The sequence below is a fragment of the Capsicum annuum genome, chromosome 9, assembly GCF_002878395.1.
Source record: "Capsicum annuum cultivar UCD-10X-F1 chromosome 9, UCD10Xv1.1, whole genome shotgun sequence".
NCBI classification, from domain to species: domain Eukaryota; kingdom Viridiplantae; phylum Streptophyta; class Magnoliopsida; order Solanales; family Solanaceae; genus Capsicum; species Capsicum annuum.
The window spans coordinates 133,742,875-133,766,931 of record NC_061119.1 but is presented as its reverse complement, the minus strand read 5'-3'; the positions used below and the strand labels follow the sequence as shown (position 1 = coordinate 133,766,931).

The following is a 24,057-nucleotide window of genomic DNA, read 5'->3' as shown; positions in this document are numbered from 1 at the left end:
AATAATACCAGAATGATGAAGCTTAGGATCAAATAGGTCTTTAATAGTTGTAATGTAGGCCAAGTGATGGTAGTAACTATTCTAGACAATAATAGTAACTATCTTCCTATGCGCTTTAATACATCACATTAACAATTAAGACACCTTTAAAACCCAACTTACACCACTTTTGTCTACCCAATTCCTTTGTTTTTCCCCATCTCATTAAGATTATTCAAATACACTATGGTGGGAATATTGTCTATTCAAAACTTATTCAATTTTAACAATTGTTTTCTTTTCTTTTCATTACACAACTCCTAACCCTAACTCATATCAATTTTTTGAACACCAATAACTATCACTTTGGTGCTTTAATTTAACTTTCCTCTTACTAGAATTTCCAACTCCTTAACTTAGTTACTTCTACACTAAAGTGCTCATAATCTTTAGATCAAATTAAGGTCAATCAAAGAAGGGGATTATGCAATATATGAGGCTACCAAAGAAAAAGCTAAAGTCTCAATGGGGTTTTACTAGGATTATGCAAAAGGGTCGGTCAAAAGTAGGTATAAAACATGGCTATTAAAGAAATGCCTATATCATCTCATAAACCCACACTCTTTATTTCGCTTTGCACACATACCCAACAAGTTCTAGATATCACATGCAACAAGGAATATATAACAACCTCTCACACACCCGACACATGCTCAGGTCAAGTAGGATCATCATAAAGTCTCAACTAAACAATACAATGAATTCAATATTAAGCCAACAAGTACAAGAGTCATAATCATGAGCCTAGGAGTCTCAAAAGTAGTAATTCACTCAATCAACATGCTATTTATAGCAAAACACTTGCATCATACAATCACATATAGTACTAACAAGAATATCCCACACAAAAATTTAAAAAATTACTCCTTAAAATAGGAATTTCCTCACCCCAAACTTAAAAAATCTACCTTGTTCTCAAAGTATACTTTTTAAAAGTTGAGATAGAAATACTCCCTGAGGCCTCTTGGCCTAGCTTGTAGCATCTTTTATTATTAAGAGCGTCCTGGGACCCCACACTTAGTCTTTGCCATGCTCCTTAGGTCAAGTTTTCTGGTACTCAGACAACCCATTAACCTGTGACTCAACAAAAACAAAATTTAGTAAAGTAAAAACTATTAAATACTGAAAATAAAACTGACATTAACTTTGGTTTCCACCCAAGAAGCACCTGATTTAGTGTCTCAGCACGACCTACGTTAACTTTTTTTACTCCACCTTAAGATATGAATTTTACCCCAACTTAGCATCCATCTTTTTGTTGCGCTCATAGGGTGGTGGTACAAGGATTAAGGAACCGAGTAATAGATGGTGCATGTTAAAACTCTCAGCCTTCAAGTAAGGTGAATTTTTATGTTGCTTATTATAACGACCCGAGATCCCATCCCAGGATGTTACATGGTGTTTTTGACCCCGAAGGACCACAAGCTAACCCGTTACTGATATCTGTGCCTGTACACTACATAAAATTTGAAAGAATTGCGGAAACTAGCCATAAGGTTCAACTCATCTATAAATACTCAAAACGAAAACTAAATTCCAATATATCCATTTGAAAAGCCTCTAACTGTCTAAACTGTGGAGTTGATGGGACAGATCCCCAACTAACTCAATCAACTAAAATAAATATAAACAGAATCCAATGCAATAATAATCAACTGAGATTTTATCCTCGAAAATAGAGGACTCACTGCTACTGCTGCTGACTAGGTCAAATTGCTAAGGATACTTTGGATCTCGTGCCTCTGAACCTACGGTGCCAAATAAAACACCATAGCGCAAATGTGTCAGTACAAGAATGTACTGAGTATATAGATGAGGTAAGGCTAAATGCAAAGGCTCATGCGTGTACAATATCTAGACTGAATAATCATGAAAATGTCGCACGAGAACACATTCATGAATGCATAGACCATAAATACAATCATCACAACTAGGTACTAAAACTCGGATACCACATTACTGCAGACTGAACTCACTACTGGCATCGAGATACTGAATCACTGACTCATCTGATACTGATAACTGAGAATCTAGATGCACCTACATCAAGGACTGAATTCTAAGCTTACTGCTTTTGACTGAAAGGATTAGAGATCAACCTTTCTAATGGATGATATTCAAAAACTATTATCAGTGATTAGAAATATGATTATATCAGAATCTGACAACAAGGATACCCAATAGAATCTGAGATTATGAATCAAGCCTATCTACCAGCTTATCTCTGAATGTGATATCAAACAACTATATATGTGTTATAAATCTTATCTATCGGGATGGTCCCTAAATCAATGAAACTATCTAAGTTCCTCATAATAATAGATGACTGTATCTGACAGTCCTGATTTTTAAAGATTGATACTAAAATTAAAACTGTGGGAAGTAGTTACTTAATCGATATGCCCCGACCTACCATAGATGGGGTCCAATCTATGACCCCAGCTGGAAGGGCGTCAATACCATGCCACGGGTAAAGACTCACTCTCTGGTCAAGTCTCTCTGATGGGATAACACTCATAGGAAGCCAACCTGAGGCAATATAATAGTCAACCTCTCTGATGGTGACAGCCTCTACTGACGGGGACTCTTGTATCCTGTGATGTCTACGTAGTTTTGGAGTTCAGAGATTACTATTAACGACTTTGGCCTCTCTCTCTATGATGGGAGGAATCGCCATCCCTTCCCTTGCTCGGTGCTAGTTTTTACTCCCAACTGAAGGACTCTGAATTGAACTTTCAGCTGAACACAAACTGGGCTGAATCTGACACTGATCATATTTCTCAAATGATTCGACTGAGTTAAGTTGAATTTACACAGTTCTGTATCTGATGGAATACTACTGAATCACGGTATCTGACTGATGATACAAAATTTAAATAGATTACTCGGTCATTACCGAGGCCAGAATTGATCACTGGAATACTACAAGATCTGAGTTAAGTACAACACTAAGGCTACATTACTAGCGATACAAATAATACCAAGATAACAGAGATTTTCTGAGATTTCTCAAGTTCTGTAACTGTCTGAGGATATAGAATTTTTGTAGTTCACTGAGTTCTGAGAATCAGGGCTCGACTAGAATTATTGTGAAACTGACACGGGCTCTAGATACCAGCTCTATTTTTGGGTATAAATACCTCTAGGACTCGATAACATAAAAGTAAAACATAATCATTCATTCATTATTTCAAGCAATCATTCGTCATTACAACAATTCATGTATCATCACAATCACCAAAAGGTCACTTCAAACATTCAAGGATCATCAACATCGGTTCACCATCATGTACTAGCCTAGGGTAGACATGCTGTTAGATTATACCTCATTTAACAAGGACTTATATCAAATACTTCATACCTATATCAATCTTGCTGTATATTCGGATATCACGTAATTTGGGGAAACTTCACACTATCATGTCATAATTTACTTGCTAATCACTTGGCATATATGCAAAGCTTTTCTTATATCAAAGAGTACTTACTTGGGGAAATTTACCACTATCTTGTCTCAACTTACGTACTGCGGTCTTTCAACAACCACAAGACATGTATGGTTTTACACCTACTTTGGGATTTCTTACTATTGTGGAGTAATTCCTTCACTTGGTCATTGCATGATACACATAGTTCTCAAAGTCTTATCCATAAAAGGGAGTGTATATAAAAATATGCCATCCATCCATCCATCTAGTCTCACTATTTAAATACAATACTTGATTTTTAGTCTCTTAGACATTTCATCGGACACCTTAATTCACAACTTAGGCATAGGTGTATTCATCAACATACTCACCCTAATCAACCAATTTAACATGTTTCCAACTCACATAATCTCATAGATTCATACAAACCATGTAAATATTCCATCTTGAAAATCATTCAACATCAACAATAAAAACATAATCTATTTACCACATAAATACCGCCTACTAGGGCCAAGGATTGATAATTTTGTAAGCAAACATGAATCATAACTCAACCATAGCAAAAACATCAATTTCAACTCACAAGAATCATTAAAATTCATAAACATAAATTCTTTAAGATTTATAAAAGGGTACCTGAGCTTTTTGGATGAAAAGGACCCAAGAATCAACATATACATACCTTGTGGAAACTCTTTTCTTGAAAGCCTTCGAAAGAATTCTTGGTTTCTCTTGATTGTCTCTTGATCTCTCTTAATTTGTGGAAGAAGGAGAGAGGATTTTGGAATTTGGCAACCCTAGTTTTTGGGTGGAGAAAGAGAATATAAAGGTTGAAAGCCCTTAACCGGGTATATATAGAGGGTGGGGATAAGGTGAAAAGACGAAAAATCCCTTAGAGATTTTAAATTGAAAAATCCCAATTTTTGGACCTGGCGCGATGCGCCGGAATCACGGTCCTTCACTGGATTTAGACAATTGGAAAATTGCTCAGTGGCGCGACGCGGTGAGGATCATTTTGGCAACTTGTTGCGAAATGAAACTTTACCGCGACACGGAGGAATCACGAAGGTCCACTGGAATTTGACGACTACCATTTTGGCTAGCTTCGCGATGCGCCAGAATGCCAGGTGACATACTATCTTACTAAAATGGGTCTAACTCTTCACCTGAGTGTCCGATTTGGGTGAATTTGGTATCGATGAAAATCTTATTCAATGTTCCACACGATTCAAAGTATTTCATACTTGGGAAGGTATTCCTGGAGCATTTTAACTCGGATTTTTGCTTTACCAAATATGCTCTAAGGCTCAGACTGGAAGAGGATTTTGCGGGGTATTACACTTATCTAGAGAAAAATTAAGGATATAGGATTCTTGTTCCTCATCTTCACACTTTCCCACTATTTTAGATGATTGCACAAACCAGACATCGTCTAAACATAGTGTATAAAAGTAATTTAAGAGAAGCCTAATGACTCACACTTCAATATTTACACTATCCACAACAACCCCACTTTTATTCACCTTCTCAATTTCAGTCTCAAAAGAAAGATGACAATTGAATGGCTGAAATACTTATGTTTGTTCCATAAATTGGCTAGTATCCTCCTTATACTTTTCTTTTCTTAACATTTGTGGGACAAGGTGGTGGTGGTATTTCCTTAACCTGTTCAACAAATTTAGTTTTTGAGTACTCAGACTTCATTGAATTATTAGCAAATTTGTCTGCAATCGGTTGGGGTGTTAACTTTGAATCTTTCTCCTTAGTTGTCTTTTAAGAATTGCCTACAAACATGTCTGAATGAGGATTAGCACCAGGCATATCTGCAGAGTGATACATATTTCTACAAATCACACACCAACTTGTGGTCTACACTGCAGGTCAGAAACAAGAAGGTCCTTACAAATGCTTCCATCAAAATCTGGACAAAAACCACTTTGTGGGATCCTCCATAAAAATAAGAAGAATCATCATCTCTCAAAAACTATCTATCCCATGATAGCATGTCAAGAAGTGTGATAATAGAAAGTAAAAGGAAATAAGAAGAAAAAACTACTATACAATGTTCAACTCTATATAGCTAAACTAAAAATAAGATAGTAGGCTAATTACAAGTCCTTGACAATGGCGCCAAAAACTTATTGGGCCCAAGCGCACACACCAGTGTATTTTGTCGCACCAAGTAATATAGTGGCCTTTTACAAAGCCGAGTATCGATACCTCATAGATTTGTTTTAATAACTTTCCAATCCTAGTTAAACTATTAGGATTAACTAGTGCAAGCGTAACTAAAAGAGATTAAGACTTATAAACTAAAAGTAAGCTAGAGTAATGTGGAAAAGTAAAGACTTTGGACAAACAATGGATGAAAACCCAGCGTTAAGGCACTGTGAACAATCATACTATGCTATTTAACTTTATTAATTGCATTAATTGTCTAGGTTGTTAATTCGTAGGGTTTATGATATGATCATGATCTCTCGAGCTCTAACCTTCTACGTAACTAGACATTACAACTACATCATTCAGTGAGGATGTAATAATCCATTTAGATGCATTATGATATCATCCTACATATAAACCAAGAAAGGCTTCTAGGTATATTTCTATCCTAGATGCTAATTCTAATTTGTTATTTCATATTGGAAGAAGAACCTTACTGTACTCATCCACATATTTTATCTTTCTATTCCCCCCTCTCGAGATCACAAGGTCTACAATAAATGTATTCTAAGGGCCAAAAGTACTTAAAATAGTGAAAACAGAGATAACAAAAAATAACTTATGATAAAAAATTAAAACAGTTTCAATTCAAAGCGAAATTAATCATGTTCTTGTCCTTTACCCCGGAAAGGGGGCTTTTAGCCACTCATGGAATAGTCATAATTAGGATGAATAAAAACATATTAAAATCCTTTAAAAAGATAAATTAAGGTAATAGAAACCTTAATTGAATGTTTTCCCATCCCCTCTCCAAGTTTCAAAGTCTTCCAAGGTATATAATATCAAGTACAATGGTCATATTTATAGGAGGACAAAACTGCTGAGTTTTTGCACTTGGCCATGTTGTAGGGTTAATTTTCTGCGTCTAGATCCGTCACGTTCCCTTATCACAAAGACATAATATTTTGGGTGCCTTAGGAATCTCCCTATGTATACAAGCTCCCTGTGGCCTTTGATTTTGTCCGTGAAATGCCATGGACTTTCAAGAGGTTCGTTTGACATCAAATCTTGTCTCGTGCTTTAATTGATCCATTCCAAGCTGTTTTGAGTTGTTTCCACTTTATTTGAAGCTATTATATCATTAATATATCATAATAATCAAATAATAAAGCATTATATATTATTAAACACAAAAAAATAGAGTTCAAAACAACACAACATCCAAGACGAAGAACTATAAACTTAAGCTAAGAATACTAGTTTTGCCCCTTTTGATCTTAAACTTGGTTTTTCCTATTTGTTTGATTCAATTGCACTTTAAAAACTATAAAAAAGTTATTCCACACATAATTACAGACTAATACCATTAGAAACTCATTACACACATTAGAATCCATCATGATCAACTAGAACAACACCTAGCTCAAGCTAGTAACACTAGTTTTCTCATTTTAATTCTAAGTAACCCAAATTAAGTACATTCTTTTTTGAAATACACCATAAACATTGTAATCACATGATTAGACACTTATATTCTCAATTATATCATCATTAAAACACTAAGCACAAAAATTTTCCTCAAAACAATGCTAAATAATCTAGGGTAGTAACACTAAGATGAATAAAACCACCTCAGATCATTTCCCCTTAGATATGATAATTAGAATTTAGATATGATATTCCTTATCATAATAAGTTATGATTTACTGATTCATTATGCCTCCTAGATGCGAGATGCCTCCTATATATAAGATGACAATAGATATGCCTAATGGATTATAGGGATATTTTGCATCATAAATATGTTATGACTTATTTTAAATGAGATCATTTATGAATATGATTTTGATATGGATTCCATATCTAATGTGGGACAAAGAACTTGATTATTATGTTATTAACATTCCAAACACATTAATAGGCCTAAGGCCATGTAATGATATGAGCTGACCATCCGGAAAGTGTCTATCCTTATAAAGAATGTGATGTAGTTTAATTACATGTTAATGCGTAAGGTTCCATTGTATGAATACTAGTAATGGCATGCATATATTTAGTACAATCATGATCATTGCATCAATGATTGATGAGTTTTTTTATTAGATTATAATATTATTATTTTTGTCACTAACTAAGGGTTAAAGCCCACTTTCAACCTTAAAAATGGATTTCTTCACACTAATAAATGTCTGTCTTAATGAATAACTTATATGTAAAAGAGATTAATAGTGATGTTTTAAAGAGTCAAACATTATAAGTTTTAGTCTACGATTTTATACTACTAATTAATATATTTGTGAGAGGTTTCGACCCTTTATACAAATTTATCATAATTTAGTCCCGAGGTTCACTCCAGGCTTTTGGCCATGGCTTGAGCCCGTGCAATATCATATCCAGATACATATCTCTCCAGTATGGGATGAAGGAAGTTGTTGGATTGATAATGTAAATTTTGGGTAATACTCGATGAAAGTTATAATATTCATGTTATGTATATATACTTATTGATAATGCGATATTGATAATGAGCGATGAATTATGGAAGTATATCTACCTTTATTTTCTTTTTATGTTTATTTTTACTAGCCCTCATAGGGCTTGTTCCTTACTTTAGTAATCATAAGGCTTGCACTTTACTTTAGCCCTCGTGGGGTTTGGTATCTATTATTGAAATTGATTTGGATATTATTATGATACGATGATTCTCTACATGGTTGGAGGATATTATCATGATGTGATGATGCTCGGCAAGTTTGGAGGACATTATGATGATATAATGATACCCGGCAAGGTCGGAGGATACTATGATAATGTTTTGATACCCAAAAAGGTCGGAGGACATTATGATGATGATATGATACCCAACAAGGACGAAGGATATTATGATGATGATATTTATACCTAACAAGGTTGGAGAAATATTATATTGATATGCCTATGTGCATATCTACTATTTTAAGTCTGACTAGCCCTATGTATGGCATTTATATATATGTATATACATATACATAACTGACAAGTCTGGAGGATGATTATGACAATGATGGTTATGATGATGATGGTTATTACAGTAATGGTTATGATGTTGGTATTATGATATTTTGGATTCTGTTGCATTCATAGTTACATGCACATTGCCTATCAACAGTATACACCAATATATCAGCTCGTATGGAAAAGTTGCATTATTATGGGTGATGACTATGCCTTATGCTTTTGTATGCTTATTAAGTCTTCTGATCCTACAACAGTGGGGGTACTCGTATGGTCAGTTAGGTATTTGGTTTTCTAAACTAGCCGGTTACTCATGTTGTTATTGACATTCTTATTATTATTGTCACGATCGTTGTAATGGCTAGTGTATGACAGATTGGTCATTGATTCGGTATCGATACTTGAGGTATTATTTTGACCTCTTCATCATACAATTATATTATTATGCATGACCAGCTGATGACTTGATGAATGGATTAGAACCTTGAGTATTCTGGCACTAGCTCCTGCTATGATTATGACATTGTAAAAAGATATTCTGGTGATCTAGGTTGTACTTCAAGTATACTTTGGTTATATGATTATCTATTTATGCATACCTAGCTATATGTCGCTATGGTATTACCATTATGCCTTTCATTCATTGATTCAGATTGTATATTCATTCTTTGCTTTGTACACTTATATAGACATATATACCTCTCTTTGAACTTTACCCTTTAGATTGGCCAGCGATATACAATATAGTGTTTACATTCCTAAGAAAGGCTAGACTTAAGATGGTGCATTCGTACTACTTCCTTAGCCTCAAAATGTTAGTCCCTCGGACATGAATAGGATAATTTATCCTTATTATCTCATTGGCTATCATATACTGTGGCTGAATATTTAGGTATAGTTTTCCATTCTATTTATATGTTGAATATATTTGCTTTATCTTTAGAGCTTAGATGGAAGTTGTCTATTGAGAAACATATGATTTGACATGCCCCCAAAATCAAGTCATGTCGTATAGGCATCTCAAGACATACTTGGACTAGAGATCTCCCCATTAACCCAACCTAATCACCTCGACAAATAATGAGTTTCAGGTAAACTATCACCATAAATCAAAATAATGGGAAAATAAATATAGTAGCCAATATTTAGACAACATCTAACATTTCATTAATGCTGACTATCTAGCCAATATACCTGAGTAAAAGTCATCCACAAAACCTCGACAAATCCAATTTCTAAAACATGTTGGGATATGCCACCGACAATAGCCAACACTAAGTCAAAATCAATCAAGTTTATGATTTAATGTAAAAGACTATGAAATGTTTGCCTTCCGGAGAATAGAAGCTCACCACTTCAATGTCAACACACGATCCACCTAAATACTTGGTCACTACGTAGAAAAAAAAAAAAGAAACCTCGGAACCTATGTCATGTGGTGACATAGCGTCTGGAGACTATTAGCGGTTGGAGCGCTAGCATGTATCTCGAGGATAAGTATAAAATAGTGCATTTGTTCAATCCAAGTCAAACCATCATATGCAATAAAATTTAAATTAGTCTAGGAATATATGAAGATACATATACATAAATTCATATAGCATGTCAAGTCTTGGAAAGAGTCATAATAATCAATTATAGATCACTCATTCATGAGACACGAGTAAGGAACTTTCAACTTATCACCTTACAAATTTTAGAATAATAAATTTCTTCATTACACTAGTCAAGGGGATCCAAACCCCAAACAAACTCATAAGGTAAGAGACTCAAACCACACGACGTCTTATAGGTCAAGGGACTCGAACTACAAGCCATTTCATTGGACTAAGGACTTGAACCACTAGTCATTTCATTGGGTAAGGAAGTCAAACCATAAGCCATCTTATTGGAGTAAGGACTCAAACACCTAGTCATTTCATTGCGTGAGGTACTCGAACCACATGACATTTTATTAGACTAGGGACTCGGACCTCTAGTCATTTAATTGGGTAAGGGACTCAAACCACAAGCCATTTCAATGGACTAGGGGACCAAACCACTATTCATTATATTGGGTGAGGGACTCGAACCATAAGTCATTTCATTGGACTAGGGTCTCGAGCCACTAGTCAATTCATTGGACCAGGAACTCAAAAAATAGTTATTTCGTTGGGCGAGAGACTCAAACAGCAAGTCATTTCATTAGATTAGGGACTCAAAATACTAGTAATTTCATTAGGTAAGGGACTCAAACCGCAAGCCATTATTAGTCGATATTTGAACTCTTATCCCCTTTTAGTTCATGCATTAACATTCATATAATTCATTTCAACACTTAAAAGACTTAAACCATTAACCCAAAACGCCACCATATGGGACCATAAGGTCATCATGGAAACATTTATTGATTAAACACTTTACTAGGACAAAGTATTAATTCAAATCATCATTCAATTAAATCGGTGGTCATCAAGACCCTTACTATCCTATTAATTCTTCATTAGTATTTCTATACTACACTTAGTTCCCCACACAATTAAATGTTCATGTTTAGGGAAATAAACCCCTTTCGTAGCCATCAACCAACATGGTCATAATTTAACTAATTACATGGCTAAAAATATCATTAAAATACCATTTATAAACTATTCATACTTATTGGGCCATCACACTATCTAACATCATAAATTAATCCATTACATGATTAACAAGGTTCTTAACAACCATTTACCAAGCATTCATATTTATTATGACTCAATACATGACCTACAATGCTTTTATCAACCACTTATCAAGTATTCACATTCATTATCGCAATATCATATCCCATTCATGTTCACTAGACCAATACCATTATTCAGTACACCATTAATATCTGACTAGACATTTTATTTAGACATTTTCACAAACACCTTATGTGCATACCTTTATCAAGGATATGTTCATGGTAGAATTCATTAATATTAGGGTTAATCAAGACCCATTTGTTAAACCACATTCAACAAAGACCCACATATGAAAACCACCACCAATATCATATATAATCACAAGTCTAAGAAAAAGCAAACATTATTCATCATTTGAAAACAAAAACCCTTATCATTTTATTTCAAAATCACCATGTACACTTACTAATACAAGTGTGAAATACACGGTTTTAAAGTTATTTAAAAAGGAACAGAGATACATGCCTAAAAAAAGATGATTCACCAAAGAAAACATGACTTCTTTACCCAAGATGAACACCGTTGAAACTCCTCTGCCTCAAACAAGTGTTTGAGAAGCTATTTTGGAATTTTGATCCCCTAAAAATATGTTTAAGGAGGCCATACTCACATATATAGTGAGGGGACATAGGGTTTTGAGGGTATGAAATGACCATAAGGTCCTCAACTAAAATATGGAAAATAACCCCAAAGTTGGGTACGACTCACTTGAGTCAACCAAACCCTAGAGTACTAATGGTACCTTAACTTGTACCCTACGCTTCACTTATGAATCATACACTCTCCAAGGTATGACCATGCACCCTAAACCCATACCCAAAGGGTAATACTTGGACCCTAAAACATACCTATGATCCATACCAAAAATAGTCAACTTTTGATGCAGTACCAAGAACCTCACGACTCACCTAGGCACGACTCGTACCTTAATGTACGACTAAGGGAAGGCCAAGATGTATTGTGGATAGTATGTTACCATTCTAGGCTGCTCAAGGTACTAGAGGGGAGGTTATAGAGGGTAGGACTCATACACAAGGTTACGAGTGACACACCTAAATTGTATCTCGATCAGAATGCACCATCCAAGAGACTTTTCCTAAGTTCCAAAGCTAAGTTATTTCAATTCTCCCCCACTAGGATCCTTCGTCCTCGAATGAAGGGTAGGCCAAGTATAGTCACAAGTAAACACATCATTACTCATCAAAACAACTTTTAAACAAGTTTGAAAACAAAGCATACAAAAAACATACAACACATATCATGACCATCATCAATCAACAATTCATTTTATTTTTCTTGGGATTCATTCCCCTTTGTTTATCAAAGACACTTTATTATTTCAAAGATTAGAGTCTTAGACCCACTGCTTACTAAAGACATAAATAAAATGAAGAAGATTAGCACATGCCCTCATTACAAAGTTTCCAAAATGAAAAACAAATGTGTATACTTGGACTTCATGTCCTCTTCTGCCTTCCAAATAGCTTCGTCGGACTTTTGGTTCCTCTATAGAACCTTCACTGAAGCCACCTATTTTGTTTGCAACTACAGAAATTACGAATCCAATATCCTCACTGGGATCTCCTCATAGGACAAGGAGTTTGAAATATCAACACCCTCCAAGGGAATAATCAACGAAGGATCACCCACATATTTTCCCAACATTGCAACATGGAAAACAAGGAGACTGGAACTCATGCTAGAGAGAAAGTCCACTTCAAGTTAGAGCTTACCAAGACACATCCCTACAAGATTCTAAGTCTAGCCATACAATATTTTCATATTCAAGCATATCCAAAACTAAAAGAAGTTAACTTAAGCAACTAGGCTCTATTTCTTACATCCATCCCACACTACTCTGCTCCATCATCATTTTAATTGGAAAACCACAAGTAAATAACATAGCATATCTACAACCAGGCACTATTGCCTGAAACACAAACATACATTTGGAAACCCAAAACTACAAAACAATTATGCCATAAAATAATTCATAAACACGCCTTCCAAAACTTCTTAAATACCCAACACAACTATTTGGTATATCTTCAAACCGCAACATTCAAACCTACCGCTTACATACCCACGATATGACCTATCCTTCCAAAGATCGAGAACCCTTTATTATTTCCACAATGGCTTTAATTCTCTATTCCTTTTCTACCACTTTATCATGAAGACAACCTTACCTCTCTTTATCAAAAGCTTAGTTATAGTAGTCACCCTAGAATCTCCTCCACTTAGGGACTTCTATATTTCTTTTGTCTAAACTATTACCATGTTTCCCAAGCCACTACCATCCTAACCTAAAAAGGGTCATTTAAGGAACCTCACTACAAGAATTTCACATACAACTCAAACTGAGACCCCTAACAATAATACATAACACTATAGGCATAAAGTTCTTCATATTAACCATCTAGACATCAATAAAGAACCATCTAAACATAACCATGCAATAAAAGAAGCCCGCAAGACTGGATGCCGAATTAAACACAACCACATATACCATAGTTAAAGAAATATAAAGGTCAAACTCATATCATAGACTTCTAACAAATCAATCCACCTCATTTGTTAGAAAATCAATTCCTACGTAGTAAACGTATACTGAAGACTCTTAAGGTCAAAAAGACGTAAACGTAGACTCTATATAGATAATGTTTCACTATCTTAAAAGCAAAAACTCATGGATATCAATCCCAAATCATGAGTAGGTTAGTTCTCCTCAGAATCTATCAATTTCCTAGAAGTAAAGGCTACTACCCTACCATGTTGCATCAATATGCAACTGAGTCCAATATAAGGAGTATCATAATTAACTACAAAACCATCATTAAACTCGGGTAAGGTTGAAACTGGAGCTAAAGTTAATTTATTTTTCAACTTCTCAAAACTACCCTCACACGGATCCGACCATAAGAACGTGACTTAATTTTTGGTCAACATAGTCAATGGTGCAGCTATGGTAAAAAACCTCTCCACAAATATCCTACAGTAATTGGCTAGACCCAAGAAGCTTTGAAGGTCGGTTGGAGTTGTAGGTCTAGGCCACTTTTTAATGGTCACAACCTTTTGAGGATCTAAAATGATCCCTCTACTAAAGATAACATGATCAACGAAGGTCACAACCTTTACCCAACACTCACACTTGGGGAGCTTGGCACATAAATAATGACCTTTCAAGGCTTGTAATTTAGCATAGAGGTGATCGAGATGATCCATGTTACTCTTAGAATAGACCAAGACGTCATTAATAAGGAGAATGATAAACAATTCCATGAATGGATGAAAGACCCTATTCATCACATCCATGAATTCCATGGGGACATTGGTTAACCCAAAGTACATAACTAGAAACTGATAGTGACCATATCGGATTCTAATGGCGGTCTTAGGGATATCCGCTTCCCCAACCTTAAGTTGATGATAACCTGCCCAATGATCAATAATAAAGGATCTCTTCACACCTAGAAGTTGATCAAACAAATCACTGATCCTAGTAAGAGGATATTTATTCTTTATGGTCACTTTATTAAACTGACGATAGTCAATTCACATACAAAGGGAACCATCTTTCTCGCACATAAACAATATGTGAGCACTCCTAGAAGACACACTAGGATGGATGAAACCTTTATCTAATAGGTTTTACAATTACTCCTTAAGTTTCTTCAATTCCACCAGAGCCAATCTATATGGAGGGATACAAATTAGACAAGTGTCTAGAATAAGATCAATCCCAAAAATCAATTTTCCTATAGGGAGAAATACCGGGAAGATCAGTGGAAAACCTCAGGAAACTCATTAACCACAAGAACAGATTTTAGAGAAGAACTTTCCAAGTTAGAATTTTTAAGACAGATCGAATAATACAAACACCGAGATTACTTCATGGTATTTAAGATATGAAATGAATCTCTCTTTAGGCACCAAAGAACCACCTTCCCATAAAATGATCAATTCATTAGGGAAATTTTATCATGACTCTACGGGTCCGACAATCTAAGGAATCATAACACGAATGTAACCAATCCATCCATAGGACAACATCAAAATCAACCGTGGCCAACTCTTTCAAGTCTACAATAGTTTTTCTGCCACTAATAAATACCACAACCCCCAATAGACCCTCTTAAAAACCACAGTGTCCAACCAAGTAGAAGCATAAAAGGGAACTGAAAGACTCTCAGGGCCAAAAATCAAGATGCACAGCCACATACGGGGTCACATTAAAAAGAGTAGACCTTGAGTCAAGCAAATAATACATATCAAGAGAAAAAAAGTTTCAACATACCCGCATTAGCATCTGATGGTGCCTCGGGCTCCCTAGGGATAGTAAGAGCATTGATATGGTCCCGAATAATGTCAAAGCTAGAAGTGGCAATTGATCCCTTTTTCCCCAAGAAATAATCATTATGGGACACTCTCATTGCATGTGACCCTATTGACTATATTTAAAACATTGATTCTTTCTTCCCCATGACAACCACGCTGTGATTGACCACAAAACTAATAAGGAAGATAGGTGAGTGTGGATTCGGCCCTACTGACCTAATGTTGAGCAACTTGTGCCCTAGAAGCAATAAATCTTTACAAATATCTGTCTCCTAATGGGTTCGGGTAGGGAGAACTAGCCACATGATTGAAGCTAGGACCTACCTAATACTACCTCTAGGACCATTTATTATCATCCTGAGTCAATAGAGTAAGGGAGCAATAGAACCCAACATTTTAAGGCAACTGAGAAGAAGTGTCACCCCCAACAGTAGGGTTAGTGGCAGTAATCAGATATCGCAACCCTTAACCAGGTTTGAATCTCATAAATTGGCCAAGCTTTGTCCATATTTCCCTCAGTCGGGAAAGAAGAGTTTTCTTGAATGTCAGATCTTCTTAGATCCATGATCTGAAAGATGAGCAAGAATAAATTAGAGGAATCTAAGACCTTAGAATCTATATTGCTTGACATTGAGACATAAGAAAGGAAAATTTTTTCCTAAATATCTCATAGCCACTCTTATAAAAGTTTGGCATGATACATACCCATAAAAGAGACTCTACTTAACATAGTTTTGTGGACTCCCATAAGACCATGAATCTAGTCTCTACCAATATGACACGCCCTAAAATAGGGTCATGTCATAAGGGCATCTCAAGCCTAACTTAGAGAAGATCTCAACCCGTTAACCCAACATGAAAACCTCAACAAACCATGAGTATCTGATAAACTCTGACCATAAATCAAAATAGCAGAAAAATAAAGCTAGTAGTCAATACTTATACAATATATAACATTTCATTAATGCTGATAATCTAGCTAATATACCTAAGTCCACCCAAAACTTCTACAAATTCAATGTCTAAAATATGTCGGGACATGCCCCTGACAATAGCCAACACTAAGTCAAATAAATTAAGTCTATGACTTAAAGTAAAAGACTATCCAATGCAGGACTTATGGAGAATAGAAGATCACCACTTTAATTTCAACACATGATCCACCCAAACACTTGGTCATAGTATAGATAAAGAAGAAGAAGCTCCGAAAACTATGTCGTATGGGGACATAGTATCCAGAGATAGTTAGTAAATGGAGCGCTAGCATATATCTCCAGGATAAGGATAAAATAGTGCATTTGTTCAATCCAAGTCAAACTATCATATGGAATCACACTTACATTAGTATAGGCATGTATGAATATATATATATATATATATATATATATATATATATATACAACTATTTAAATAGCATATCAAGTTATTGAAAGAGTCATTGCAATCAATCTTAGATCATTCACTCATAAGACAAGGAGTAAAGAACTTTCAACCTTTCATCTTACAAATTTTAGAACATTAAACATCTTTGTTACACTAGTCAAGGCAATCCAAACATCAAACCAACTCATTAGGCAAGGGACTCAAACCATAAGCCGTCTGATAGGGCAAAGGACTCTAACCACTAGCCATTATATTGGGCTAGGGACTCGAACCACTAGTAATTTCATTGGTCAAGGGACTTGAACCACAATCTATTTCTTTGGAGTAGGGAATCGAACCACTAGTTACTCTAATGGGCGAGGGTCTCGAACAATAAGCCATTTTATTAGACTAAGGACTCAAACCACTAGTAATTTAATTAGGTAAGGGACTCTAACCACAAGACATTTCATTGGACCAGGGACTCAAACCACTAGTCATTTTATTGGGCAAAGGTTTCAAACCAAAATCCATTTCATTGGACTAGGGACAAGAGACACTAGTCATTTCATTAGACAAGGGACTCAAACCATTGGTTATTTAATTTTGTGAGGGACTCGAACCATAAGTCATTTTATTAGACTAGAGACTCGAACTACTAGTCATTTCATTAGGTGCGGGACTCAATCCATAAGGCATTATTAGTTGACCTTTGAAATCTTATACCCTTGTAGTTATTGCATTAATATCCTCACAATTCATTTCAAAACTTAAGAACTTGAACCATTTATCAAAACACCACCATATGGGACCAGCAGGTCTTCATGGAAACAATTATTGATTAAACACTTTATTAGGCCAATGTCTTAATCGAAATCATCATTCAATTATATAGGTGGTCATCAAGACCCTTACTATCCCATTTATTCTTCATAAGTATTTCTATACCACACTTTAGTTGCACACGCAATTACAAGTTGATGTTTAAAGAAATGAACCCCTTTCATAGCCATCAACCAACATGGTCTAAATTTAACTAATCACATGGATTACAATATCATTACAATACTATTTATCACCTATACATACTTATTTAGCCATCACACTATCAAAAGTAATAAATTAATCCATTGAATGATTAACAAGGTTCTTACCAACCATTTACTAACCATTCATATTCATTATGACTCAATACATGGCCAACAATGCCTTTACCAACAACTTATAAAGTATTCACAATCCTTATAACAATATCTTATCCTATTATTATTTACTAGACCAATACCATAGTTTAATAAAACATTAATATGTGACTAGATATTTCATTTAGACATTTTCACGAACACTTTTATGCATACATTTATCAAGGCCAAGTTCATTGTAGAATTCATTAATATTAGGGTTAATCAAGAAATATTGGTTAAACCATATATATCTAATGCCCACATATACAAACCTCTAACTATAACATATATAATCTAAAGTATAAGCAAGAGAAAACATTCTTCATCATTTGACAAAAAAACACTTTTCATTTGTGTAATAACCAGTACTTTTACTAGCTTGAAAAGTTTTCCAAGAATGTTAGAATATTTCTTTAAAAGATGAATCCACTTTTGTACACGTGGTATTTTTAGGATTTTTATTTTTTATCATATGGGGAATCAAATAAGCTTTCCATCTATACCAAATTCGCCCGAATCCGACACCCGGGTGAAGAGTTAAAGCCTTTTTAGTGAGATAGTGTATCGCCTGAGCCTTCAGTCCATCGTGGAGATAGCTCAAATGGAAATTGTCAATTTTCAGTATTGCTCCGCAATAGTGGCATATCATGCCAAACTTCCAGGTTGTAGACAAGGTGGCAACGCAATAGCTCCGCGTTGCGCCACCGTGCAATTTCCCATTTGTCACTTTCCAGTGACTTGGCACAATAGTGGCGCGTCGCACCAAGGATAAAAATCGAGAAATTTTCTTAGAAATTTAAGACGTGTCCAAGGTTAAAAGGGTCAATTTCCCACCCCTATATATACCCAATAACACGTGATTTAGACATTCTTCACCCAAAATATACTAGTTTCTCTCAAGTTTCTCTCAAGAACAAACTAGGATTTCTATTAGGGATTCAAATTCAAGAAGGTTTCACCATCAATCCTCAAGAAATCACATCCCAGGTATGCATAGTGTTCATTCATGGACTCCTTTCATCCATGAAGCCGAAGAATCTCTTTTCTAAAGTCAAGATTTTAGATTTTCTTTATGAACTTCATGCTGGGTTTATTTTGTTTATGTTGAGAATGATCAATTGAATTCAAATCCATGTTGGGTGATTAATGTTATGTGGAATTGATTTGAATAGATGTATATTTATGTGAACCTATGATTAAACCCTTGGATAATGAAATTATATGTTAAATCATGATGTGTAATTGTTGTATAATGGTGTCTACATATATTATGCCTATCATGTGTTTGATTAAATGCCGATATAGCATGATATTATGAAATCCCTATGTTTGTACAAGTTTATGTATATAACCTATTTGATGAAGTGCTTTAATATATGAATTATGAATTGTGTTGTTGGTCATGTGTTCACGTAAGTCATGCTATGTCATTTTCTTTCCATCAATTCCTTGGGGTACCTGTAACCAATAATTTTGCTATATGCCTAGATTCATGTCATGTTTTCACGATACTCTTAGTCAAGCTATGATCCATAGAACTTAGTCAGTCATGTGACTCAGGAAATCTCAGAAATATTAGTAATTTCAGTAATTCAGTAATATCCATGATCTCAATATTCCCAGTAAATCTCAGTAACTTCAGTACTCTTAGTCAGTCCTCAGATCTCAGTAGTACTCCGTCAGTCAACGGAACTCAGTAAATTCAGTTCAGCTCCGCAAAATAATACCATCAGTTCAGTTTAGTTAATTTGTTCAGTGTCTATTTAGTTAGGATTAGGATTCAGCACCAAGTGAACCCAAAGATGGGGACTCACCAGTTATTTAGTGGAGGGTGTGATCCTTAGAAACAATCTTTGTGTTCCAGAATTATGTAGCCAACATAGGTTGAGATGCACCCTATGCGTTTAGGGATATATATACATCTCATTTAGGTTACCTACTAGGAGGGGTTGATGGAAGAGCTTCCTATCAGCGAGGGTATACTCACAGTACGCCTTTACCCATGGCACGGTACTGACACCTTCCAGTTGGGGTTACAGGTTGGACCCCACCAGTTCAGTTCTGGGGCATGTCGATAGATAATTACCTCCCATAATTATAGTTTCAATATAAGTCTTAGCCTCAATAAAAGAACTAAGTAAGTTCTTCAAATTTCAGGACTGCCAGATACAGTTAAATCAGATATATAACAGAACTCAGATAGTTCCATCAGATTTAGGACTGTCAGATACAACCATTCATGTTATCAGTTATATTTGTCATCAAAACTTAAGTAATCAGTACTCATCTTCAGGACTGTTAGATATAGTCAACCAGATCAGTTCTTCATAATTAGAACTTTCAGACACAGTTATTCATATATCAGAACATAGTATCAGTCCTTCAGATATCAATAATTCTATGTTATTAGTAAAACTCAGTAGTCAGAACTCAGTATTCAGTCCTAGCATTATCTCAGTTATAGTTACGTATGCATGCATGTATTCTCACGTTCATGTTAGTCAGTCAGTTCGTATTGTTCATGCATATAAACCTATTGCATTCAACCTACCTCACTTGCATACCAGTACATTCAAAGTACTGACGCATTAGCGCTATGGTGTCTTATACCATAGATTTAGAAGTATGAGCTCCAGAGAACCAGTAGCATCTTAGTTCAGTGGTCAGAGTTAGCAGTGAGTCCTCATCCTTCGAGGACATGATGATTTCATTACTAATTCAGTTTTTAGTTTATTTCAAAAGTCAGAGTTGGTTGGGGACATGTCCTATCAACTCCTTATTTAGACAGCTTAGAGGCTTTTAGACTATAGCATGTTAGATAGTTATTTCAGATTGCTTTGGTATTGTTATATCATTTTTAGATACTGTTTATCAGATGTTCATTCAGTTTTGAACCTTATGTCCATTCAGTTCATGTTTACACATTTTATGGTATATTCTGCAGTATAGAGGTACAAATATTTTTCATGGGTTAGCTTGTGGTCCTTCGGGGTCGTGAGCACCGTGTAGCGTTTCGGGTACCAGATTCGGGGAATTACAATTTGATTTCAAAATAACTATGTACACTTAATAATCCAAGTGTCAAATACATGGATTTTAAGTTATTTAACAAAGGTGAGATATACATGCCTCAAAAGAGATATATCACTAAAGAAAACTTAACTCCTGATCTTAAGCGTATTTATATGTCCAAATACCTCTATTAACCCATATTTGGACTTATTTTTAGAATAAAAAGTATGTTAAATATATTAAACTATGAGTTAAATTGTGTTTCATGGATAACCGATGTAATTAAAGATACAAGGTTAATTTTTTATGGATTTAGAATACAATGGGATACATATCATGAAAAAGCGAAAGACCATGTGGATTGAAGTCTAAAACATCTGGAGGATTGACGAGAAGAAAGAAAGAAACTGGAGAAAAATAACAATGACATGACGCTATCTCAACGCAACGTATCAACTGGTAATTATTCTTCCTTAGCAAAAAATTGAAGAACAACTTCCAGTGCAATGGCACGATGTCAACGCGTCACGTCGATGTGTGATTTTTGTGCCTTAGAAGAAATTTCAAGATCAAATTCTAGTGAATCAATGTGATGTCACTGCGTTGTATTGATGCCTAAAGTTTTGACACTTATCCAAATTCTGAGAAGCAAGTTTTAGTGACACGACGCTATGTTAACACGTTGTATCGTGTGGTGAAGAAATTGACTTAGCTTAATTTTCAAAGATGAATTCCAGTGTGACAATGCGATGTTGACGCGATGCGTTGATTGGTTCAATGCGATTAGCAACACATCGCATCATGACTGCAGTGCTAGTGAAATTTTCTTAAGTATAAAAGGAACACGTGAGCACAATTCGAAGGACTTTTTGGGGGAAAGCATAACAGCGACAAGAGAATGCAAATTCTTTCTTTTAGGGTTCTTCATATTTCTTTTGAACTTCTTTACATCAAGAATTATTTTTGGGTATGGTTAATTACTTATTTTGGATGTTGAATTCAAACATGCATGGCTAAACTCCCTTATTCTGGGGTTGAGGCCAAGAACATGATTACTCTTTTATAATCTTATTCATAGTTTCTTTTTGGATTATCATCTGGGTTGTTCTTAATTTCTTAAGCTTAGTATTTTGATGAGTGGCCACCATTAGAATAAATCTATATTTCAATGTGCATCCAGGAGGGGAATTGTAGGATAGAATGAAGAAATTAAGGAGCAAGGTTCTTATCCTTTTATAAAATAAGGGATTTGAATTAGCATCTATGATAGGGATATATCTAGAAGACTTGCTTTGTTCAATTGCAAGAAGATAACTTTATGAATCTAGAAGAATTGTTGTATCTCTGCGAGAGTTGTAGCTATAATGTTCAATAGGTAGAAGATTTGAGGTCGGGAGACCCAGATCATGGAAAAACCCGTGTGAATCAATAACCAGATAACCAATTAGACTATTATAAGAATAGGGAATTGTTTGATTGTTCGAAATTCCTCAACCTTGGAATCCTCATCATTATTGATTACAACCGTTTCTTGCTTTGCTCTAGTCACCACTAGTTATTCACTGTATAATAATTTACATTTTTATTCTTAAATTCAACATCATCTGGATACTCTCAAGTACTTAATAGCTAATTTTCTTAAACTAAAGGTTGATTAAATTTCTAGTTTATTAGTCCTCGTGGGAACGATATCTTACTGTCTAAGTTTTGATACTACTTGTACGATCAAGTACAGTTGCGTGTGCATAGGGGTGTAACAAGGTTTTGGCGCTGTTGTCGGGGACCGGTATAATTAGTAAATTGCTTAATTTTTGGTTTTTGATTATAAGTTTAAGTGTTAACAACTTGATCTTAGCGGCTTATTTTTTTCAGTTTTAGCTGAACATTGGACTGGGTAGGGATAAAGAGTTGGTAGAGCCTTTTACGAAACTGGAAATAATTTTTCTTCAGAGGCGAAGAGCTTAATATTACATTCAACAGGGATAGATGGATGAAATATGAGATCTAATTGTTGCTGATCCAAATATTGGAAATATTCTAGCTCCTGTTATTCTAGTTGTTCCAGTTCAACCAGCCGCAAGACCTATTCATAAGGTGGAAATCCCACTTACGAACCATGTAACTAACAACATTTAGGAAACTAAACTAGGAGATCAGTAGGAATTGAAACAAAATATGGTGCAATTATTGAATTCTACGGGGAACTTTCATGGACTTTCACATGAGGATCCACAGCAACACATACAGACCTTTCTAGAAATAAGTGATACATATATTTCTAAAGATGTGAATGTTGATTATGTCAGATTAACACTCTTTTCTTTTTCTCTAAATAGGGAAGCAAAAAGATGGTTACATGCTGAACCACCACACTCCATCACTTCATAGGAAGATTATGCTTGAAAGTTCCTTATTCGATTCTTTCCATCCCAGAAGACTGCACGATTAAGAAGTGAGATCTTGAGTTTAGATAGAAAGATAGAGAAAATCTCTACCAAGCTTGGGAGAGATTTAAAGGCATGCTTAGAAATTGTCCTCATCACTATCAATCAAATAATGTCTTGGTGCACACATTTATAAAAGGCCTTGAGTCTAATATGAAGATTCTCTTAGATTCAGTAGTAGGAGGCAAAGCTTTGGAGAAAACTTATGAAGAATTGTATACATTGCTGAATCAAATCCCACAAGGGAATCCTGATTGGCATGCAGACTCAAGAAGCACTCCAAAGAAGGTTGTTGGGTATTGGAGGTTAATCAATTTACTGCATTACAGGCATAGATTCCAACAATCTAGAATCATATGAATACTCAGTTGACCAACTTAAA

General features: G+C 35.1%; 1 non-coding gene across 1 annotated transcript; it reads right to left on the bottom strand.

Moving 5' to 3' along the window:
* Positions 1–23,673: 23,673 nt before the first annotated feature.
* Positions 23,674–23,779, bottom strand: LOC124887590. The gene has a single exon (XR_007045356.1). It is a non-coding gene; the product is annotated as a small nucleolar RNA R71 (small nucleolar RNA).
* Between the last annotated feature and the right edge of the window lie 278 nt (positions 23,780–24,057).